Source organism: Narcine bancroftii, chromosome 8 (genome assembly GCF_036971445.1).
Source record: "Narcine bancroftii isolate sNarBan1 chromosome 8, sNarBan1.hap1, whole genome shotgun sequence".
NCBI classification, from domain to species: domain Eukaryota; kingdom Metazoa; phylum Chordata; class Chondrichthyes; order Torpediniformes; family Narcinidae; genus Narcine; species Narcine bancroftii.
Window position 1 is genome coordinate 15,194,320 of NC_091476.1, and position 21,299 is coordinate 15,215,618.

Here is a 21,299-nt window from a genome sequence, read left to right on the forward strand (position 1 = left end):
CTGCAACCTTTGTCTTTCTCTCTAGTATAGTGGCGGTTGTGGGGGGAGGGGGTGGTTGTTGAAGTATGCTGATAACTGTGGTGTTTTCAGATTAACAGCCACACTTGTCAGTAAGCATTTTGAGAGATAATAAAGAGACCATTTCTAAGAAAGCAGCTTTGGAATTACAAACAAGTTTCATATTACAAGGCACTTGTATAACCAAATATTGCAGACAGAAATAAACTAGGTAAATTGATTACGTTATGTGATTTTGTAAAAATGCTTCGCTGTGAATTTGAGGGAGAGTGTCAAGATATCCATCCATGGCAGAACAACTGTCTCCAAGGAAAATGAATGCTGAATAATGTGGCTGCAAGAATAAACATCGTGATGACATTATGTGGGTGATTTTGGTCAGATCACATCTTCAATCTGTATCTAGTTCCAGTAAATGTAAACAGTTTAAAGATCTATGAGGCAAATGTATAGCATTAGTCTCAATACAAGGAAAAAAAGAAGAATCAGCCGTTTCAATCTTGAAAGCAATGGCTGAAGGGCAACAGCATGTAGAATGATGGGAAGGATAAATCCAAAAAATATTTCAAATTGATTTGAGTGTACGAAAAGGGGATACAGGTTCAAACTAGTGAAAGATTAATTTAGGATTGATAGGGAGAAGTTCATCACAAAATGTGTTCAAATGATGGAGTGAATTTATGGATAGTGAAGTGGGAGAAAAAATAATTTCAGTCATGAGAAATAGTTTGCCATGAAGGAGCAAAGAGCAAGTGGATCCTCAACATGAATGCATTAAGGTGTTCTTCTTCACCTGTTATCCTGGGAAGGCCAGAGTGATGTCTTGCTGCAAAATGGCCTCTCCTGACCTGATCTTGAGTCCAATTGTATGAAGAGATCAAGAACTGTGCCTGCTAGAACGTGCACTATATTCCTGGAGTCATAAAAATTGTGCAACACTGCAGAAGACCCTTTAGCCCATCACATCCATACTTTTTTGCCCATCTTCACTAATCCCATTTGCCCATCTCCTTCCATGCCTTGCCTGTTAACGTGCCAATCTAAACCATAGTGAATTTATCTGAGCTCCAGATATCAACCACTGTGCAAGAAAAAATGTTTTTTCTTCAAATTCCCTTTAAAATTCATTCCCCTCACCTTAAACTTATGACCTTTTATTTCAGTATCCCTACCATGGTTAGAAGTCCTTGTGGATAAAGTCCAACATCCTGTCTTAAATATTTTTAGTGACACCCTCAAAAAAAAACTCAAATCAATTTAATGAGACAGAGTTTCTTGTACATAGCCAAACTGACTATCCAGATAGGTTCCTGCCTTTCCAAACATACATAAATCCTATCCCTTAGGATTTTCTCCAGTAAATTCTCTAGCACTTACACAAGGATCATTGGTTCCCTCAATTATCCCCACTGCTCTTCCTAAATAAAGGGTGAACATTAGTAATCTTCCAGTCAGGACCCTAATTGTCTTCTTTCTCCTAGTGACCTGGGATAGAGCTCATCCATCCCTGGCATTTTATGTATCCCATTACATCCAACATCCGATTCCTCTTTGAATTATTCACAGATCCTTCCCTGAATTTGTTGCCTTCCATGTCATTCTTCTTGGTGAATGCAAATGAGAAATGTTTATTTAGGACCTCACCCGTGTTACCTGGCTTCTCATGTCGATAATCCTTTGGTCTCAAAGAGACACGTACTTTCCCTTGATATGGTCTTACTCCTAATACTCCTATAGAGCAACTTGGGACAAACATATTTCATGACCCCTTTTTCACCCTCCAAATTTCTTTCTTGTGTTCTCTATTCCTCAAGGGACTCCTTCAATCCCAGTTGCTAAGCACTTTTTTTTCTCCTAATCAAACCTTTAATATCCTTTATCATCTAAAGTTCCCTAATTTCCAATCTTTGTGTTTAATCCGACTGGAGCATGTTGGCCATGAACTCTTCCCAACTTTCTTTCTCAGCTGTCATTTTACCTACAGACATTGGCTCCAAATCCACTTTTGCCACATCATATCTTTTGCCCTTGAAATCAGTTTTGCCCCAGTTCAACACTTCAGCTTGAGAATAACCCTATTCCTTTCCAAAACTATCTTGAAATTTATACAAGTATGGTCACTGTTCCCAAAATGTTCTCCCACCATCACTTCTACCATTACCTAGATTCATTTTATAATGGTCCTGGCTCTGCATGGACCATTTACATATCTCAAAAAAAATGGATGCATTTATTAAATTCCACCCCATCTAGGCCCTTAATATGGGGAAGGTTATAATCCCTAACTACAATAATGCTGTTGCTTTTATATCTTTCTTGTAATAAATATGAATAATTTTATTCCTTGATTTAAAGGAAGCTGACAGAACAAAAGATATTTTTGACAAGAAAAAAAGCAGCTCTGCAAGTGAATAAAGCAACTTTAGACATTTTAAGTCACGGCATTTGTGACTGCGGATAACAGTTGAGAGATTTATTCCTGCCTGATAATAATAGTTCCACCCGCTTAGTTCACCATTGTGAGGATTCTGCTCAAATTGCCAATTGAGCTGTTTGCTTCATGTTGACATAAAACTGACAAACATGTCCTGAAATCCTAGATCTTGATGTAATACTATGATACAAATCAAAATGATATTATTCAGGAAAGTAGATGCAAATTTTTGTAAATAGCAAAACATAATAAAAATGCAAATCATTATTCAGAGAAATCATGTGGAACAAAAGCTCCAATAACCACCTCTGATGAATTCCAAGTATCCTGATTAGATATTGATTTCCTCGTTCTTGTTGCTAAGGATGCAACCAATCCTATTTAACCCCCACCACACCCCCCTTTCCCTGACAGACACAATTGTATTTAGTTCCCTAAACCAGCTGATTAACAGACCCATTTCCAATAGCTCCACCCCCAACTGCCAGCTATTCTCATACAGATTCTTCCTCTCCTAGTGAGATGACCTTCAATGCCAAGCCAGTGCCAAGAATGAACTTAGGGACTGCACATCACAGTGCCAGCATGTTCAAGCAGTGGGTGATTATAGAAACTAAGCAGCAAGGAGGGAGGATAGAGAATCTCTGAAAACATATGTAATAAATTAGCAAGCAGTTTATTCCATGAAAGGGAGAATCTTGTCTATTGCTTCAAATATTGTGAGAGTTTGGTGCCCATTTATACCTACATATCCAGTTCCATTGAAGTCAGAGGGGATGAAGACACTGAACAGAATAAAAATGGGTAAGATCTGAACAAGTCTATGATTCGGGTCAAGACCTTGCAAAAGGACTGAAAAGGAAAGATTGCCAGTATCCAACCAATGGCACCTTCTCCCTCTCTGGCAAACACCTAAACAGCTCTTCCAATGTGGAGAACTGCATTTGATGTGAAAGGTGTGTCCTCCTCTCCAAATGAAGCATAGATCAGGTATCCATTATTGGGTCAAAGTGTTTTTAATTATCTGTAATGTTTTCAGCCTCCAAGATTCAATCTGTCCATAGTTTCCAATTCAAATAAAAAGATTAATGCCTGTCATAGCATCTAGGCCATTAAAAGGGTCCTGTCTCTTTAAGATGACATCAATAACTTGTCCTGAATATTTTCCATGGCAGCTGGCAATAGAAGGAAACCTATTTAACTCAGGGCAATCAAAAAAAAGTCATGCCCTATTGCACAGCTATGTAACTGATTGACACTCTTGGAGGAGATTGATTGGATCTTTGGAATTCAATAAAGATTGTATCTTGTCCGTTAAAAGCCTTAGGTTATAAGCAAAAAAATGACATGGGTTCAGTGTTGCTATGCAATAGGAAGCTGAACCATTTTATTCTGTTTCATGAATCCATTTGAGAGGCTCTTTTGCTAAGAAACAGCACAGAGGTCACAGCATTTAAAATGAGTGCTACCATGGTGAGTAAGTACCCTCTCTGTCCATTGTGACTTGTTCAAAATTTAAAGACACCTCAAAATGCAACACAAGGTTGGCACTTACAGTATCTGAACATGGAATGCACTGAGAAATCTTAACACAGTGATTCAGCAAAAGGCAGGTGGATTTAATGTTGTATCAAACGTGACAGTCTGAACACTTTTAAAATATCTCTACAAGATTAGAAGCAACTTAAAGTAAAGCAAATAAATTTCCCAAAATAGGTTCCATTCTTTGAACAGAATCAAGAACTAAAAGGAATATAACTGACACATTTTCATTTTAGATGCTGCAAACTTAGAGGTTCCAAATCATTAATGTGATATCTATCCTGAGGGGTTAATAAATGCAATATAATTACTGTTAAGTTGAAAAGTAATCATTAACTAATTTATCTTTCATTAAGGCTCTTTCAAATGGGAAGAATATGTGTTTTTTGAAGTGCAGCACAGGAAACAACTTAAAAGACGCCAATGCTTTAGTTGAGAGTAGGAAGTTGTTCGTTCAGTGGGAGTGAACAGGGTAAGTTTGTCAGTCTTCGATCAGGATTGGTGATCAGCTGCAGGCTGTTCACATGTTGGTGGGAATTCAGCCAGTAGATCGGTGGGTGGGAATGTTTGTACAGCAGAAAGGTGGATTCCAGAGAGTGAGCAAGGATCACAAGCTGGGTGTCACTGTCAGAGTAAGGTGGGATGGGATGAGCTGGACCCAACTGAAGCTGGTTCACAGTCTAATGAGGGACCCACTGAAACAAGTTGGGAATTGAAAGACTGAGACTGGAGGGAAAGAGTCAAATAACAGAAGAGGGAGTAACCTGAGGGGGCAATATTAATACCAAGAATGGACATAGTGAAATAAATGGTTGACACTCCAAGCTACGACAACAAAATGTAGATACAAATAGTTTTCCTTATTAATATTTATTATTGTGAATAAAGTTAAGCTTTGGAATATAAAAACAATGATGAAGCAAATGTCTCAAGCCCTGTAAAGGCCTGGGGCTGCTTGAATGGCAAGGACCACTTATGTAATGACAAATATCCAAGAAGTTACTTGCAGACATACATTGCATGCAACAGGAAACTGCTATGTGTGTCTGCATTCACATATTTATTAAGTGAAACCCCAAAAGTCTTTAGACGCTATGATTGTGGTAAAAACACAAATAAATGCTAGAGGAACTCAGCAGGTCTAACAGCATCCATAGGAGTTACTGACATTTTGGCCCAGAGCCTTTCTTCAAGGTAGAAGCGAAAAGTAGGCATAAAAACTGAAAAAAGTTTAGGGAGACAAAGAATGGGAGGAGAGGAGTCCACACCAACAGACAAAAGGCATTAATTGAATATGAGAAGAGGAATGGTGAGAATTGATTTTGGATCTGTGAAAAGAGAAAGAGAAAGAGGGAAAAGGGGGTGGGGAAGAGAGAGAGGGAAAACTAGAGGAAAGGAGACAGGTGGATAAAGATGGGGAGGGGAGGGGTTTTAATAGAAACAGGAGCAATCGACGTTAATGACATCTTCCATTTGGAGGATATCAGTGATTTTGCACGCTCTCTTCAGACAACAATACCGGTAGATCTTATCAATGGGGAGAAGGGAGGTGTAGCCCGAAATTGGGATGTGGGCCAGAAATTGGCTGTATTGGGGTTGTTGTTATAGTACAGGGGGTGGAGGTAGCAATATGCATATGGATTTGACAACCGGTTACCTATCCTCAAAGAGTGCCAGGCTGATATTATGCAATTAAAAGCATATTTGTCCATGCAGTGCCCAATAATAAGTAACCCAAGGACAAAATTGTTCAAGTTCCCCTGCTATGCTCAAAGGGGTTTTGCATGAGGCACCATGTACCTCATGTACCCAGATGCAGAAATCACATGGGAATCATCAGCTGTCAAATACTGGGAAATGCTTGTTACAGGTTCCCAATAATCTCTGTCTGACCAGATCAAGTCAAAAGGATTTTCAGTAATCAGATGCTGAAAATAACCCACCCATGAGCTTATTCCTTTGTGAGCTAACTGTACAAATTGAGCAATATTACTGCCAAATCCTGATGAGTAATTGGAATACAAAATATTTCTATTCACTGCTTTTTATTTTTTTAAAAATATAATGATTAAAATTAAGGATACTTCACAAATCCTACTGGAAATGTATCTGGTAATCTTAGAGTATAACATGCAATGATATATAACCTGCAATTTACTAGATGGCCCTTACCCTGGTCCCTTTGTATTCCAAGTAGCTTGTGTCTTGGTGCCTCCCAGGACTGGAAAAAAGATTTGAAGATATTTGAATAGTTTCAGGTAGCATCGTGGGATTTGAAGATATTTGAATAGTCTCAGGTAGCATCGTGGGATTTGAAGATATTTGAATAGTTTCAGATAGCATCGTGGGATTTGAAGATATTTGAATAATCTCAGGTAGCACCGTGGGATTTGAAGATATTTGAATAGTCTCAGGTAGCACTGTGGGATTTGAAGATATTTGAATAGTCTCAGGTAGCACTGTGGGATTTGAAGATATTTGAATAGTCTCAGGTAGCACTGTGGGATTTGAAGATATTTGAATAATCTCAGGTAGCACTGTGGGATTTGAAGATATTTGAATAATCTCAGGTAGCACTGTGGGATTTGAAGATATTTGAATAGTTTCAGGTAGCAATGTGGGATTTGAAGATATTTGAATAGTTTCAGGTAGCACTGTGGGATTTGAAGATATTTGAATAGTTTCAGGTAGCACTGTGGGATTTGAAGATATTTGAATAGTTTCAGGTAGCACTGTGGGATTTGAAGATATTTGAATAATCTCAGGTAGCACTGTGGGATTTGAAGATATTTGAATAGTCTCAGGTAGCACTGTGGGATTTGAAGATATTTGAATAATCTCAGGTAGCACCGTGGGATTTGAAGATATTTGAATAGTCTCAGGTAGCAGTGTGGGATTTGAAGATATTTGAATAATCTCAGGTTGCACTGTGGGATTTGAAGATATTTGAATAATCTCAGGTAGCATTGTGGGATTTGAAGATATTTGAATTATCTCAGGTAGCACTGTAGGATTTGAAGATATTTGAATAGTCTCAGGTAGCACTGTGGGATTTGAAGATATTTGAATAATCTCAGGTAGCACTGTGGGATTTGAAGATATTTGAATAGTCTCAGGTAGCACTGTGGGATTTGAAGATATTTGAATAGTCTCAGGTAGCACTGTGGGATTTGAAGATATTTGAATAGTCTCAGGTAGCACTGTGGGATTTGAAGATATTTGAATAGTCTCAGGTAGCACTGTGGGATTTGAAGATATTTGAATAGTCTCAGGTAGCACTGTGGGATTTGAAGATATTTGAATAATCTCAGGTAGCACTGTGGGATTTGAAGATATTTGAATAGTCTCAGGTAGCACTGTGGGATTTGAAGATATTTGAATAGTCTCAGGTAGCACTGTGGGATTTGAAGATATTTGAATAGTCTCAGGTAGCACTGTGGGATTTGAAGATATTTGAATAATCTCAGGTAGCACCGTGGGATTTGAAGATATTTGAATAGTTTCTGGTAGCACTGTGGGATTTGAAGATATTTGAATAATCTCAGGTAGCACCGTGGGATTTGAAGATATTTGAATAGTTTCTGGTAGCACTGTGGGATTTGAAGATATTTGAATAGTCTCAGGTAGCACTGTGGGATTTGAAGATATTTGAATAGTTTCAGGTAGCACTGTGGGATTTGAAGATATTTGAATAGTCTCAGGTAGCACTGTGGGATTTGAAGATATTTGAATAGTCTCAGGTAGCACTGTGGGATTTGAAGATATTTGAATAGTCTCAAGTAGCACTGTGGGATTTGAAGATATTTGAATAGTCTCAGGTAGCACTGTGGGATTTGAAGATATTTGAATAGTCTCAGGTAGCACTGTGGGATTTGAAGATATTTGAATAGTCTCAAGTAGCACTGTGGGATTTGAAGATATTTGAATAATCTCAGGTAGCACTGTGGGATTTGAAGATATTTGAATAATCTCAGGTAGCACTGTGGGATTTGAAGATATTTGAATAGTCTCAGGTAGCACTGTGGGATTTGAAGATATTTGAATAATCTCAGGTAGCACTGTGGGATTTGAAGATATTTGAATAGTCTCAGGTAGCACTGTGGGATTTGAAGATATTTGAATAGTCTCAGGTAGCACTGTGGGATTTGAAGATATTTGAATAGTCTCAGGTAGCACTGTGGGATTTGAAGATATTTGAATAATCTCAGGTAGCACCGTGGGATTTGAAGATATTTGAATAGTTTCTGGTAGCACTGTGGGATTTGAAGATATTTGAATAATCTCAGGTAGCACCGTGGGATTTGAAGATATTTGAATAGTTTCTGGTAGCACTGTGGGATTTGAAGATATTTGAATAGTCTCAGGTAGCACTGTGGGATTTGAAGATATTTGAATAGTTTCAGGTAGCACTGTGGGATTTGAAGATATTTGAATAGTCTCAGGTAGCACTGTGGGATTTGAAGATATTTGAATAGTCTCAGGTAGCACTGTGGGATTTGAAGATATTTGAATAGTCTCAAGTAGCACTGTGGGATTTGAAGATATTTGAATAGTCTCAGGTAGCACTGTGGGATTTGAAGATATTTGAATAGTCTCAGGTAGCACTGTGGGATTTGAAGATATTTGAATAGTCTCAAGTAGCACTGTGGGATTTGAAGATATTTGAATAATCTCAGGTAGCACTGTGGGATTTGAAGATATTTGAATAATCTCAGGTAGCACTGTGGGATTTGAAGATATTTGAATAATCTCAGGTAGCACTGTGGGATTTGAAGATATTTGAATAATCTCAGGTAGCACTGTGGGATTTGAAGATATTTGAATAATCTCAGGTAGCACTGTGGGATTTGAAGATATTTGAATAGTCTCAGGTAGCACTGTGGGATTTGAAGATATTTGAATAGTCTCAGGTAGCACCGTGGGATTTGAAGATATTTGAATAGTCTCAGGTAGCACTGTGGGATTTGAAGATATTTGAATAGTCTCAGGTAGCACTGTGGGATTTGAAGATATTTGAATAATCTCAGGTAGCACTGTGGGATTTGAAGATATTTGAATAGTCTCAGGTAGCACTGTGGGATTTGAAGATATTTGAATAGTTTCACATAGCACTGTGGGATTTGAAGATATTTGAATAGTTTCAGGTAGCACTGTGGGATTTGAAGATATTTGAATAATCTCAGGTAGCACTGTGGGATTTGAAGATATTTGAATAGTTTCAGGTAGCACTGTGGGATTTGAAGATATTTGAATAGTTTCACATAGCACTGTGGGATTTGAAGATATTTGAATAGTTTCAGGTAGCACTGTGGGATTTGAAGATATTTGAATAGCCTCAGGTAGCACTGTTGGATTTCCCTGTCAACACCTGCTCGGTGATTTTTGAAGGACAAGCATCACTGTGGGTTCTGATAACAAACTTCCACTCACAATAACTGTTCTCCCTCTTCAGACAAAGCCTGTCAGAGAAAAAAAACAGCAGAGAAGAGTTGCTGAGAACAGAATGCTTCTCTTTGTCCATAGCACTACCTCAGTAATTCTCAACCTTTTTCTTTCCACTCACACAACACTTTGAGTAATCCCTATGCCAGCAGTGCTCGGTGATTAGTAAGGGATTGCTTAAGGTGGGATATGGGTGGAAAGAAAAAGTTTGAAAACTACTCACATACCACTTTAAGTCATCCCTATGCCATAGGTGCTCTGTGATTAGTAAGGGATTGCTTAAGGTGGGATGTGGGTGGAAAGAAATAGTTTGAAAACTACTTACATTCCACTTTAAGTAATCCCTATGCCATAGGTGGTCTGTTATTAGTAAGGGATTGCTTAAGGTGGGATGTGGGTGGAAAGAAATAGTTTGAAAACTACTTACATTCCACTTTAAGTAATCCCTATGCCATAGGTGGTCTGTTATTAGTAAGGGATTGCTTAAGGTGGGATGTGGGTGGAAAGAAATAGTTTGAAAACTACTTACATTCCACTTTAAGTAATCCCTATGCCATAGGTGCTCTGTTATTAGTAAGGGATTGATTAAGGTGGGATGTGGGTGGAATGAAATAGTTTGAAAACTACTTACATTCCACTTTAAGTAATCCCTATGCCATAGGTGGTCGGTTATTAGTAAGGGATTGCTTAAGGTGGGATGTGGGTGGAAAGAAATAGTTTGAAAACTACTTACATTCCACTTTAAGTAATCCCTATGCCATAGGTGGTCTGTTATTAGTAAGGGATTGCTTAAGGTGGGATGTGGGTGGAAAGAAATAGTTTGAAAACTACTTACATTCCACTTTAAGTAATCCCTATGCCATAGGTGCTCTGTTATTAGTAAGGGATTGCTTAAGGTGGGATGTTGGTGGAAAGAAATAGTTTGAAAACTACTTACATTCCAATTTAAGTAATCCCTATGCCATAGGTGCTCTGTGATTAGTAAGGGATTGCTTAAGGTGGCATGTGGGTGGAAAGAAATAGTTTGAAAACTACTTACATTCCACTTTAAGTAATCCCTATGCCATAGGTGCTCTGTGATTAGTAAGGGATTGCTTAAGGTGGGATGTGGGTGGAAAGAAATAGTTTGAAAACTACTTACATTCCACTTTAAGTAATCCCTATACCATAGGTGCTCTGTGATTAGTAAAGGATTGCTTAAGGTGGCATGTGGGTGGAAAGAAATAGTTTGAAAACTACTTACATTCCACTTTAAGTAATCCCTATGCCCTAGGTGCTCTGTGATTAGTAAGGGATTGCTTAAGGTGGGATATGGGTGGAAAGAAATAGTTTGAAAACTACTTACATTCCACTTTAAGTAATCCCTATGCCATAGGTGCTCTGTGATTAGTAAAGGATTGCTTAAGGTGGCATGTGGGTGGAAAGAAATAGTTTGAAAACTACTTACATTCCACTTTAAGTAATCCCTGTGCCATAGGTGCTCTGTGATTAGTAAGGGATTGCTTAAGGTGGGATGTGGGTGGAAAGAAATAGTTTGAAAACTACTTACATTCCACTTTAAGTAATCCCTATGCCACAGGTGGTCTGTTGTTAGTAAGGGATTGCTTAAGGTGGCATGTGAGTGAGTGGAAAGAAAAAGGTTGAGAACCACTGCACTACCTGAAATGTTGGTTTTAAACTCATGAAAATCCACTTTGCATTACATAAATACAGGCTTGTCAAGTCTTATTTGCTTGAAAAAGAAAATCAATGCTGTTTTCAGCCACTGTTAGGTTTAGAGAATATGGGACTAAATCCCACGTATTCCACTTCTTGTGCATTGAGAGTTAAGTCAATAAAGAGCAGTTTATCAGGCAAACATGGAGGAATAATAGTCCTGATTGGCAAGATTAATAGGAGGTTATTCTCAACTGTTGCTGCTGCATCTGTGATGAACGTTGCACACAGTCACTGGATACTCCAATAGCCAATCGACCCCATGTAGATTCCATTGGTCTGGTTCAAAGATCAACCAAACCACGGCCACAAATGTGTATGCGGAATAATGGGTGTTAGACTGTTACCCTTCCTCAGTGATATCAGAGCTTGGGTCAAGGATGTCTCAGAGGCACACAGGACATTGAGTCAGGAGGGCTAAAAGAAGCATGACACATGCTTTGGTGAGTAGGTTTAAGGAAAGGCCTAAGGCATCTGTGGTAGCTGGGGAGAGGAAAGGACCACTCATGTACAAAGAGTGAAATTTATACTTAGAGCCAGAGGAATTGGTCAAGGTACTAGATGAGTTTGCCCACAGAAGACAGAAGGTGCTGGTGGAGGGCAGTTTCTCTGACAAGAGATCCCTGAGGAATGGTGGTCTGCAGGGATCAGTGCTGGGGCCGCTTTTGTTTGCGATATTCATGAATGGTTTTGACAAAAATAGAGATAGGCCATCAGAAACTTTGCAGAGGGCCCAAAAAGTTAGAGTTGTGGATAGTGAAGAAAGCTGCCAAAGGTTGCAGATCATTTGGAGATATGGGCAGAGAAATGGCAGGTAGCATTTAATCCAGAGAACTGTGAGGGGTTCAAATGTAAAAGGAAAGTATACAGTCAATGTCAAGACCCCTCAGAGCATTGCTGTGCAGAGAGATCTCAGGGTGCAAGTCCATAGCTCCCTGAAAGAGGCAACACGGGTGGGAAAGAAAGTGCATGATATGCTCGTCTTCATCAGTCAGGGTATTGAATATGAAAGCCAGGAAACCACATTACAGGTCGATAAAACCTTTGGTTCAGCCACATTTGGAATATTGTGCACAATTCTGTTCACTGCCTTACAGGAAAAGTGTTGAGTCTTTGGAGAGGATGCATAAGTGGTTCACCAGCATGTCTGGATTAGAGTCTGGCAAACGTGGTCAGTTTTCTCTGGCATGTCTGAGGTGGAAGGAAAAACCTGACAGACATCTATAAATTTACAAGTAGCACAGAAAGAGTAGTGTCAAAATCTTTTTACCCAGCATGCAAAAGTAAACTACCCCAACACATAGCTTTAAGGTGAGACAGAGAAAATTTAAAGCAGTGGTTTTCAAACTGCCCCCCTTCCCTCACATTCCACTTTAAGTAATCGCTATGCAATAAGTGCTCTGTGCTTAGTAAGGGATTGCTTAAGGTGGTATGTGAGTGGAAAGAAAACCACTGTTTTAATCATACTTCATTGACTCGTTATGTGCACGGTTTCATAACTCCAAAGGAAATGGGTCAATGACAATTTTTCTCAAGCAAAATATTTCAGTAATAACTGGGACTGGAGCAGTGGTTCTCAATCTTCCCTTCCCACTCACATACCACCTTGAGCAATCCTTATTAAAATCACAGAGCATTTATGGCATTAGGATTGCTTCAGGTGGAATGTGAGTGTAGGTGGGCAGTTTGAAAACTACTGTTTTAAAGGAAATGTTAGAGCCAATAATTTTTTTTCTCTTTTTCCTCAAAACATGGAGTGTTTTGTGCCTTGAATTCACTGCTAAGGAGGGTGATAGAAGCAGATACATGGAAGCAGCACAGGCTTGTAGGGAGTGTTCAATGTTCTGAAAGTAAATTGGATGAAACACCAACCATTTCACCAAGACCATTAATAGATAAGATTCTATCATTATCGATGGTCACAGAAATGACATCAACACTTGCCCCATCTTTTGATTGTTCAAGATTAGTTAGATTTTCTTTCTCTGGCCAAGGGTACGGAGGCAAAGGGAATTGCTGCTTGTCATTCACTGGATGTGAAGGAGAGGCTGCTCATCTAAGCAGTTGCATTCTACACCAGGCAAAGCCTTTACCCAATCTGCGTCAGTGATGTTAAAAATAAAGTCAAAAGCAGCGTCTTAATTGTAAGCCTCATGATTACTCATCAGTAATGTCTCAGTATCAAACCATTTTTTTTTTAAAGCTTTGTATTCTGACAAAGAGCTCTGATACATTATCCAGCATGCAGAGGCATTTTGTAAACTTTATTTATTGCACTTGAACATATTTTATTTTTGAAGAGATTTTTTTTGAAACCTTTCTACGTTTGTATGTGATGAAACCCCAACATGAATATTTGATGCAGCAGTATGTTTCCAGTGAACTGACGTTGATCCACAGTGATTTGATGACTTCAACTGAAGAGCCTCCATTGGGAAAGCAACACAGCTTAAAGCTATGAAGTGCAGTTTGGTTTGATTTTCTTTACACATTTATTCAGAATATTTTTCTCTTTGCTATCTTCTGACATTTGCTTTTTTTGCCTCCCAGTATCTCCCTTTTATTGATGAAACAAGCTGGCAACAGTTTGCCATAGTCACCATGTTCTGAATGCAACAGGACTCTGAGCCCACAAGAGCAGTTCCCAAAAACGTTGAGACTGAATACAATTGTTAGGAAGCCTAATTGAACAGGCAAAGGGTACAGCAGCATGGAAACCGGCCCACCAGCACCTTCTGTCTTCTGTAGGCAAACCTGCCCATTGACCCTACTTAACCCTTGTTGACCGAGCTAGCACCATTTGGTTGTCCTTCAGTCCATATCCATCCAAACCTATTCAATTACCTGTCCAAATATCTTTTGGATGTTACAATTGTCCCTGCTTCTATCATTTCCCACTAACATCTGTGTAAGAAGATGCTGGTCAGATTCGTTAACCTTAAATCTATGCCCTATAGTTTTAGATTCTCCCATCGTGGGAAAATGCCAATGACAATTTACCACATCTATGACTCCATGGTTTTATAGATTATTCCAGAAGGATACTCAATCCCTTACTAATCACAGAGCACCAATGGCATAGGGATTTTAAAGTGAGTGGAAAGAAAAAAGGTTGAGAACCACTTCTTTACACCTTTGACTGTGTGGCTCAGTATGACAACAACAACATCTACAAATTTGGTAGTGAACTGTATAAAATTTGGTAGTGAACTGGAGGCAGATTGAAAACATGGCTGAATGGTGCACTAACAACAACTTTGCACTCAATGTCACCAAAGAGTTCATTGTGGGCATCAAGAGATGAAAACCGAAAGTGTACAATCCAGTGATCACTGGGGGAATTTAAATTTCTGTGAGTCACTATTTCAGAGCACCTTTCCCAGACCCAATACGTGGATGTTATCTTGAAGAAAGAATGTCAGTGCCTCGACTTTCTCAGGGGTTTGCAGAGGTTCGGCTTGACGTCGGAAACCTTGGCAAACGTCTGCAGCTATGTGGTGGAAAGTGTGCTGATCAGCTGCTTCATGACATGATATGGGGTCCCTAATGCCTCGGAGCAGAAAGCCCTGCAGAAGGTCGCGTGCATAACCCAGTATATCACAGGCAAGACTCTCCCCACCAATGAGAAAATCAACATGGAACGCTTCTGTCAGAGAACAGCAGCAATCGTTAAGGATCCACAACACCCAGGACATGCTCTGTTCTCGCTGCTGCCGTCGGGAAAGAGGTCTCGGTGCTACAAGACTCACACCACCAGGTTCAGGAACAGCTGCTACCCCTTCACCATCAGACTCCTCAACAACAAACTCAATCAGAGACTCATTTAGGGACTCTTAACACATTATTTATTATTGAATATTTACTTTTTTGCATTGCATTTTGTTTACATTTCTCTCTTTTGGACTAGGGATAAGTAGAAATTCTGCCTGGGCCACATGAAAAATAATCTCAGGGTTGTATGTGATGTCATGTATGTACTCTGACGATAAATCTGAACTTTGAGATGGATGCTTCAGAGTCTCATTTAGCAAGGTACAATTCTCTTCCCTTTTGACCAATATTGCTTTCTGCTGATATATCTGCCACAGCCATCTCAGCACACAGTGCAAGCCCTTTTTTCCCTTCTTTAGACCAATGATTCATCTGGAAATTCAATGATCTGCCTGAATTGTATTATTTCAATTGAATCACAGAGCCCTTTGTCACTTACCCTATCACATATTCTGATTAAGATACAACATCCAAATTCATAATTGCATTAATCAGCACTGCACACTTGCCTCATCTCCTTTATTCTCTCACCAAGATAGTGAAAACACATGGTAATTTAAAAGTGTTGACAAAAAGTATATTATTCATTAGAACTCCAACCCTAACTCTTTTGGGGTTTTGCCCCTGACACCTTCGCAACATTCCAGGCAATTACTCACATGAATTGACCCTTAAAAATAAAGTTGTGGCAGCATTGCAAGGGAAATCTCTTGGGTGTATGGGGATGACATTGTGCCACATGTGAAAGGAGACCAGATAAAGGGAGAATTTGTTTCTTGTCATAAGTTGAACATCAACCAAAGGTCATAGTTTGATTAACACGGGCAAAAGAGTTCATCTTTTTTCAGAATCAGAATTTATTGTCATGAACGCATCATGAAATTCATTGTTTTGTGGCAGAATGACAGGTGCAAAAGTGCTATAAATTGCATTTTTTGTAAAATAAAATAATTAGTGGAAAAGCAGAGAAAGTAAAGGATGGTCTGTGGTTCATTGACCATTCAGAAGTTTGATGGTGGAGGGGAAGAAGCTGTTTTTGTGCCATTGGGTCTTCATCTTTAGGCCCCTGTACCACCTCCTTAATGGTACCAGTGAGAAAATGTATGGCCTGGGTAGTGAGTGTCTTTGAGGATAGAGGCTGCTTCCTTGAAACATCACCTTTTGCAGATGTCCTTGATGTGGAGTAAAGATGGAGGCACTGACCAAGTATGGAACTCTCTGATGTCTTTTCCTGTCCTGTACTTTGGTACCTCTGAACCAGATATTGATGGAATCAGACAGAATGTTCTCCACAGTACAAGTGGAGAAATTTGCAAGAGTCTTTGGTGACATACCAAACCTATTCAAACTCCTCACAAAGCATAGCCGCTGGCAAGGCTTCTTCATGAGTGCATTGACATGGAGGCCCCAGGATAGATCTTCAAAGATTTTGACACCCAGGAATTTGAGGTTCTTAACCCTTTCAACTGCTGACCCCTCAATGAGAACTGGTTTATGTTCTCCTGATTTTCCCCTCAAGTCCACAATCAGTTCCTTTTTTTTGGGTAACATTGTTGTTGTGACATCACTTAACCACTCCTCTATACTTTCTACATCCTTTCTTCATGACATATTTCCAAAACTGCACGCAGTACTCCAAGTGCAGTCTCACTAATGTCTTGTGTAGTTGTAACATAACGTACCTACTCGATGCGCTGATTCATGAAGCAGGCGGAGCCAAATGTCTTCATCACGAACACCACCCTATTTACATGTCACCGTTTTCATGGAATGTACCTACACTGTAGGTACAAATCTCTTTGTTCTTCAGCAATCTCTGCATAAAGTCCCGCCCCAAATTAACCTACCAAAGTGCCACACCTCACACTTGTCAGAGTTAAATTCCATCAGTCATTCCTGGACCCACTTTTCCAGTTCATCCCAGGCACATGAATCAAGAACCTTACTCTCTTGATTTACCTCCTCATGCTGAGATCTTCAGTGCCATTCTCAGGTTTATCCTCAGCCATTAAGTTGTATCCCTGTCAATCTTCATGGCTATAAAGTTAACATGAACAGATAATTTAGCTATTTGGGAGAGTTATCTATAATCACAGAGCAGTCAATACTACTCTGCAGTGAAGCAATATTTGTCCAGATAATTTGTTTGGCAAGAGATATCTGAACAACCGATCTAGGATTCCATACCACCCGCAGTAGTTTTCTTCAGTTTTGTGAATTATAGCACAAAAAAATTCTCTCAGTGGCTAAATAGCTGGAGGCCAGCAGTCTTGTAATGCCATCTTCTCCATGGTTGCCAGATTGACAATTTTGCCGGCAAATTCCAGAAATTTGGTGCTTTTTGAAATTGGCTGGCACCAGAAATATCATCTGGCAGCTTGGCACTTTTTTTGGCATTAATTTGGTTCAATTGGAAACCTGCCTCTGTAAGAGAATGTAAGACAACCCTGGTCTTCTCAATAAATCAAGAAGGAACACAGTTTATTTGTGGCATCCACACCCAAAAAAGTTAATGACTCCAATTCTCAAAATGCAGATGAACAACAGTCACATGGGTAATAACCAATGGTATTTGTGGAATTGAATCATCGCAAATTGGCAACAAAGTATTCTCAGATGTTTTGGACAGGAGTGACTGTCGTGTTTTGATTATAATTGAAACTCCTCTGGATTCATTGAATGTCTTCAAAAGAGAAAAAAATGGAGTTTGGATGTCAAAGCTTTGAAAATATTTCAGGAATGAAAAGGTCTGTGCATTTATAGCATTAATTCTTTCTCCCACTGTCATCCACATCGTTCAAGTTATTTACTTATCAGGAAACATGCGAGTGGCAGCAATGTAAAATTCTACCAAATATTAGCCCATTTCAGCATTTACTGACATGTTATTATTTACCAGGCTCCTATCTCACTCACTATCAGTGGAGGTAGCCTGGTGCCAATGCCTGCCAACAGGACAGTGTGGAGTAACCAAAATCTTCTCAAGATGCAGCAAAATTCTCATTAGAAATGAGGTTTATGGGAGTGGAGTGGTGGGACTTGCAGGATTGGGGAAATAAAGGGGGATAAGAAGAAGTTGATAAAAGCTGGGAGAACTGCCTTGGGATTGAGGGGGAATGATTGTCCATTTATTAATGCAGGTGAAAAGGGATTATATCATGTGAGATTGGAAGCAAACCAAATACCAGTTAGACTGGATGAATATGATGAAAGAATGGCAGCTTGATCAGGGGGTCTGAACCAAGGAGCAGAGGCGAGAAGAGCATAGCCTTGGTGGGCTTTTTTTTAAACATTGTTTTTGTCCAGAGGGTGGAAACCACTTTATCAATGAATGATATAAATTATTCTTGTGAGGCAAGTTAGAGAAAATGCATTCACAATTGTACATGTTATACACATATTAGGTGATGTTTCAACATTGAAACCACTTCTAAAATTTCATGTGAGCTTCATCTGAATGAGAGATGTGGAAAGGTGAATACCACATCTTCATTCCTGGAGAAATTATTGTTCGATTGTCCTGTAACTGGTCAGCTTTTATCACTGGGACAAACTAGCTTCTGTTTCTTGCACTAATGTACACTGTCTGATTTAAAGGTTCTTCCTCAATTGTGATCTATTTAAGGTATTTTTTTTTCTTTTTTCCATTTTATTCGTATTTTGCTCTCTAGTATTTGAAGTGGTATTGAGTGAGTGCTTTCTTTTTCCAGCCATATTTTAAATACTCACTGACATTCAGTCAGTTGAAAAAGGAGAAATTTGTCAAGATCTGTTCTTCCTCTAGATGGAGCACCGATGGGGATCCTCCACTCCATGTAGTGGAGAGAGTAGAGAGCACCAAGTTCCTTGGAGTCCACTTAATACACGACCTATCATAAACACACATCTCCTCACTTGTCAGGAAGGCTCAACAGTGACTGATCTTCCCGAGAAAACACAAGGCTACTGGCCTCCATCATGTCAACCTTCTACAAGATCTCTATTGAGAGCATCCTGGCCGGTTGCATCACAGTGTAGTATGGTTGGTGTGGAGAATTGGATTGGAGATGAATCCACAGTACCATGAGAGCAGCAGAGAGAATCACTGGGACCTCGCACAGCATCTTTCAACTTTTCCCGTCGAGGAAAGAGATACGGGAGTATCAGATCCAGCACCACCAGACTGAGGAACAGCTTCTACTCATGGGCATTGAGAATACTGAATGACCAAAGAAACCTCGCACACAAACCATCTGAGACTTCAATATTTACTAAGCAATATTTAGTTATTTTTATATATGTATTTTTTTTGGTCTGTGTGTGTGTTATATCTGGTTGTATCCCTGAATGTTTTGCACCGAGGACCAGAGAACACTGTTTTGTCGGTTATAGTTGTACAATCGGATGATAAACAAAATTGGACTTACCATCTGACAAAAGAGTGACAGTGGAAAATATATAGAGGATCTTACTGAATATAAATAAAAGATTTTGTTAGTTTTGTCTCTTAAAGTATTTTTTCTCAATATATATATACAATCCTTTGTCAAGCCAGTTGACCTGGGATGAATGAATGCAGTGACAAGGAACGTACATTGCAGTGCTTGTAACTTAGTTCTGATGCCCCCTAGTGGGATAGTTTTAAGTAACAGCATTTTTCATTTTAAGAAATATAATTTCTGATAAATTTAATAAACCCTAATTTTTTTTTAAGTTGAGTTTTCATTAACAAGTGCATGTGCCTTTGTTAGCATTCAAGAATGTTTATTGAATAAATATAAATTGATTTTTTGACACATCTTTGAATTCTACTGTAAAATTATTGTGAAAGAATTAAATGCACATGTTCAGAGTGAGATTTATTTCACATAAGCTGAATACCAAGTTCCCATGAACAATACAATCTCTAGTAGTAAAAAACCATTACTCAAGTCTGGTTTAACCAGCATTTGACCTGTGCCATAACCAGTCCGGGAATGGTTTCTTTCATTTTGTTATTCATTCACAGCACATGGGTCCCAACTGCTTAAAAGTGATAACATTCAAGAAAATTTGCAAAAAACGCTCTTACCAGATCAAAGGATAATGAGAACCAGTTGATGGTTCCTCATTGAAACCATCAGATCACAAGATACTGGAGCAGAAGTTGACCCATTGAGTCTTTCTGCCATTTTAATCATGAGTTGATCCATCCTTCCACTCAGCCCCACTCCCCAGCTTTCTGTTCTCCCTGTAACCCTTGATGCCCTGACTAATCAAATACCTGTCAATTTATGCCTTAAATACACCACTCAACAACCTCACTTCCACAGCCGTCTGTGGCAACAAGTTCCACAGACTCATGGTCCTCTGATTAAAGAAAATTTCCCACATCTGATTGAAATTGATGCCTTTTTATTCTGAAATTATGCCCTCTTGTTCTAGAATTCCATACCATGGGAAACATTCTTTTATTTTTGATTTTCAAAGACACACCAATCCAAACAACACAATCTCTCTCAATTATGGTATATAATATTCAGAGTCTGTTTCCCCCCCTCCCCGCCCCTCTCTCCACCCTCCCATATACCCTAATACCAGAAGAAAAAAGATTATACAAATCAAACAAACACAGAAAACCAATTATCAGTAAAGTCACAGACCCTTAAAGGAACAGAAAAACCCAAAGTAACCCAAAATAAAAAAGATAAGGAACAAAATACAAGAGCACGTCATCTGCATCATGACCTACCTCCTTTAATCTCAATCATTTCACAAATTATTGCCTTTCTTCTAGTCAGAAGGGGTAGAATTATATCTGCCATACCAATGTGTTGCAAATAGGGTTGCCACACCTTAACAAATGTGTCATATTTCCTCCTTAAGTTGTACATGATTTTCTCCAGGGGAATACATCCCTGCATTTCCGTATTCCATTGTATAATATTTAGTTGGGAGTCAGACTTCCACGTGACTTCTATTCACTTCATGGCTACTGCCAAGGCAACCTTCACAATCTGAATTTGGTATCTGGACAGTTTAAACACATCCATAATGTTTCCCAATTCTTGCTACGTCTACTCTGTTAAGGCCTTTCAGCATTCGAAATGCCTCTGAGGTTCCCCCTCATCCTTCTGTGCTTCAACAAGTACGGCAACTAATCCATCCAGACCTGAAAGGTGTGGGAAGGAAGGCTCCATGCCTCACAACCACTGGAGCATATGGTGAGGCCCCCTCCCTTTCACAGAGTCACCTTGGTTTCTTTTCCCACACATGGGGTGGTACAGTTCAGAATCAGAATTTATTGTCATGAAGAAGTCATGAAATTCGGTTAGCGCCATGTTGCTACAGCGCCAGAAATCAGGACTGGGGTGTTTCTAAGGAACTTGCACATTCTTCCCGTGTCTGTGCGAGTTTC

At 39.3% G+C, this 21,299-nt stretch overlaps 1 protein-coding gene across 5 annotated transcripts in view; it reads left to right on the forward strand.

The window, feature by feature from the left end:
• Positions 1-21,299, forward strand: part of gab3 (GRB2 associated binding protein 3) — a 99,387-nt gene that overhangs the window by 57,353 nt on the left and 20,735 nt on the right. The gene's annotated exons all lie outside the window — the stretch shown is intronic.